This window comes from Ceratotherium simum, chromosome 23, assembly GCF_057802395.1.
Source record: "Ceratotherium simum simum isolate JZ-2026a chromosome 23, ASM5780239v1, whole genome shotgun sequence".
Lineage (NCBI taxonomy): Eukaryota > Metazoa > Chordata > Mammalia > Perissodactyla > Rhinocerotidae > Ceratotherium > Ceratotherium simum.
Genome location: NC_141922.1, coordinates 25,988,760 through 25,993,028, shown reverse-complemented (window position 1 = coordinate 25,993,028; position 4,269 = coordinate 25,988,760). Strand labels below are relative to the sequence as shown.

The following is a 4,269-nucleotide window of genomic DNA, read 5'->3' as shown; positions in this document are numbered from 1 at the left end:
ATAGCCAACAATGAAACAGGAATATTAAGTCCAACAACTGCAAGGAACTGAGTTCTGCAAATAATAAGAATGACTTTGGAAGTGGATTTTCCCTATAGACTCTATATGAGAACTCAGCCTAGCCTTCACATTGATTTTAGTCTTGTGATATAACCTCAGCGGAGAAACCAGTCATTCTACACAGGCCTTCTGACCTACAGCACCGTAAGTGAAAAAATAGGTGCTGTATTTAGCAACAAAGTTTATGGTACTTTGTTACACAGCAGTAGGAAACAAATGCAATACATCAACGAGAAAGAATTCGTTTGTCTGGGAGCAAACATTTGATACGGGAGCTTCTTAATGAAATTTGCAATCTTTTATCAACTTCAATATCATTTTATATTTTGTTTTGACTACATCATTTTGAAAAAAAATTCTGATTCACATACATAAGAAGTTGCAAATGCTTACGTTTTATTATTATTATTATTCTTTTACAATTCACATTGCCATTTCATGATCCTCTTCAATTAAATTGATCTGAAAGCTTGGGAAAAAAGCAGCAATGTAATATTTTTTCAAACTTAGATCACTAAAAGAAAAAAAAATCATTATGAACTGAAATGTTATATCTAAATCTTGCATCATCACTCAAGACTTTAAAAAATCAGCCAAATGATCTGAAGAGTTTGGAGTCATGTTGAAGAAATGTAGATTATGACAATATGTGTTATAGTCTACTACTGTACACTTTTACATGGCAAGATTTGCATGTCTGAATTTTTAAAAAAGTCAATACAGACCTACCAGCTTCATAGTCAATTACTTATTTATAGAAATGAAAGGCTTAAATATATGCCCGGTGTTGGCAGAAGACTGTTTAAAATTCTAATATAAACATATAAATGCATTGAACTAACTCCATAATTGAAAAAAACTATTGCTAGTCATTCATGTCCTAAGACTTGGTATCTATTGTACAATCGAGTGTATATGTTTTGAATTATAGTTTTTAACAAGTAAAATAATTAAATGAAATTTGAAGCAAGTATTGTGGATCCTCTGAATCTTCTCCATGTAAATACATTTTTAAAAATCATTAACTTAAGCCATGTAGACTACAAACCCAAACATATTAGTTCAGGAGCTCTGGAATGAGTTATTGACTAAGCGTGGATAACTGATCCAGAGCCGAAAAACCTCATGGGACCAACAAAACCCTTGTAGGAAGAAGGTGAGGATTGAAACAATAAAACAGATGGCTGCTTTCTTGCTAAAGACTACTCAGCACAACACCTCTATAATCTTCATATCCTTGAAATTCACAAAGCCCTGCATTATATTTGAATTTAATCTCTCCTATTTAAATGTGTACCATTTTTTATCATTCAGTCATAATTGTTTTTGAAAATGCCTTTTCAAGTTTCTTCTAATAAAAACTTTATTTTTATGGTTTTACTTGAAGATAGCAATCCTTTTCTAAATTTAAATGTGCCCTATCATTCTGTTTTCATAAAATGCATTCCCCATGACTCTGATTATTCTTAACATTGATTTCTGCATTATTAAAATTGTCTTCACATGATTTTTACAGTGTGGTGATCAAAGCCTATAGGACTCACAGGTGGAATTTAAAATGTAGTTGTCAAAATTCTGTACTAGTGTGGTATCCTGAACCTACGAGAGAAGTAGACCGGTGTAAAATGCTGTCATGTCTAAGTGGACAATAGATGTTATCTATGACCCATCACAAAGGATTGGGTCATAAAGGAATGGTCATTAATATATGCCAAGAACACCCCCAAGATAATTCACTGATTATTTTGGGGGAACAGATTCATATGTGAATTTTCAAAGCCCTAGATGAAGAAAGAGAAAATAGAGAGACAGGAAGAATAAGAGTGCTTGGTGACACTTGACTCTGCCCTGCCCCTTGCAAAAAGGAGATCATTTTGAGGTAAACTTTCTGTAGGGAAATAGATCCAGAATTTGACCACTTTTCATACTCCCACTGCTACTACCGTCCTTTAAGCCATCACCATCTCTTATCTGGAGCTTGATAATTGTCTCCTTTTACCTTTATATAACATAGAATATTTTCAACACAGGAGGCACAGTGAACTTCCCAAAAGTAAATTATATCATGTTATCATACCACTCAGAACTCAGCATTCTCTCCCTATTTCACTGCTGAAATCTTTACCATGGCTAAAGACCCTCTATGACCTGTTCCGCTCCCCACTGACTCTCAGATCTCCCCTCTTCACTTACTCCCCTCTAGTGACACCAGCTTTATTACTGATTCTCAAACATACCAGAAATTCTTCTGCCTTAGGATCTTTGTACCATCTCTTCTTAGACCACGCTTCCTCTAGATTTCAGCAATTTTAGCCCTCTCATTTCTTTTAGGTCTTGGTTCAACTCTAACATTCTCAATGAGACCTATTCTAATTTCTCTAATTAAAATTGCAAAATGTTCATCACGTACTCATCTCTGTCATCACAAATTCCTTTTCCTTTCTCTATACTTTCCATTCTTTTCTTTCTTTTTTTAAAAAATAGAACTTCTTGGGGCCTGTTGTGGCATAGTGGTTAAGTTCTATGGGCTCTGCTTCAGCAGCCCAGGTTTGGATCCCGGGAGCAGACCTGCACCATGCCTCAGCCATGCTGAGTTGGCGACCCACATATACAGAGGAGAAAGATTGGCACAGATGTTAGGTCAGGGCTAATCTTCCTCAAGCAAAAAAAAGTGGAAGTTCAGCAACAGGTGTTAGCTCAGGGTGAATCTTCCTCAGCCAAAAAATAAATAAAATAAAATAGAACTTCTTTCATTCTAACATACTATGTGGTTAATTATTACATTTCTTGTTCATTGTTTACCTCTCTTTACTAGAATTTAATTTCTATAAAGGTAGTGATGAGGTTCAAGTACCTACTAGAATAGTCCCTGGCACACAGTTGGTGCTCAATACCAATTTATGAATTTTCCTTTTTCCCTGCCACCTCTGAGTCTCACAGAAGTGCAGGTTCAGGTATATTCAAGATACAGCTCCACCCGTAACCCACCGCCATGGCCGAGGAAGGCATGGCTGCTGGAGGTGTAATGGACATTAATACCTCTGTACAAGAGGTGCCGAAGACCGCCCTCATCCACGACAGCCTAGCACGTGGAAATTGCCAAGCTGCCAAAGCCTTAGACAAGCACCAAGCCCATCTTTGTGTGCTTGCATCCAACTGCGATGAGCCTACGTATGTCAAGTTGTGCCAAATGCCAATCAACCTAATTAAAGTTGATAACAAGAAACTACGGGAATGGGTAGGCCTCTGTAAAATTCACAGATAGGGAAAACCCTGGGAAGTGGTTGGTTGCAGTTGTGTGGTGGTCAAGGACTATGGCAAAAAGTCTCAGAACAAGGATGTCATCAAGGAGTACTTCAACTGCAAGAAATAAATAAATAACTTGACTCTTAAAAACAACAACAACAACTATAATAATAATAATAATTTGCAAATTAAATGGCTAAATCTTGGAAAGAATTCATGAGGAAAAAGCCAGCTGCTGCCTAGGACAAGAGGGCAATCACTGTTTGGGATAAGCAGCTCTAAAAACTACTAGAAGTTTTATGGAGTCAGTAGGAAAGAAATAGTCAACTTAGGTGGAATTTCCAAGCTTCAGGATAAGAACTGCAGGATGAGGCTGACAGATTGAATGAAAATGGATTCTACAACCAGGACTGGACACACTGGGTAACCAAAAAATGTGGGAATAGCTGAGGCAGTCCCAAAAAACCCATGAGGTAGGCAATGTGCTGGGTCAGGTGGCAACTTGAGAACAATTCCCCTCACCTTGTAGGCAGAGCCAGCTTTATGGGTAAGCAAACTTGGTATAAGGCTCTATGCTTGGAAAAGTCCCACTCTTGGTTTGAGGCTCTTCTGCTACCATGCTGAAATGCTTAATAATTTTATCTTTAGATTTTGTACGTGAAGTCCAATGGGATAATGGAGCATATGTATGAGTGGGGAGATTCACATAATAATCATGTCTGCCACCGTCCCTTGTCACTACCTTCACATATAGCAGTGGTGATGCACCATAAGCACAGAATTCCAGTAGATCCATGATGTTTGGTCTTTCAGTGAAACTCAGAGTGAGTACAAGGTAAGTGTTTTATGCCTACAAATGAGTAAGCGAGAGGGTTGACAGCTTTGAGAGACCATGCTTTCCAGTGGAACCAAAACTTGCTCCAAGGCAGAAAGAAGGCATTGACATTTAAGAAACACAAAAGA

At 37.5% G+C, this 4,269-nt stretch overlaps 1 pseudogene; it reads left to right on the top strand.

The window, feature by feature from the left end:
• Nucleotides 1-3,025: 3,025 nt before the first annotated feature.
• LOC101407257 (small ribosomal subunit protein eS12 pseudogene) lies at nt 3,026-3,433 on the top strand (annotated as a pseudogene).
• The last annotated feature ends 836 nt before the right edge of the window (nt 3,434-4,269 follow it).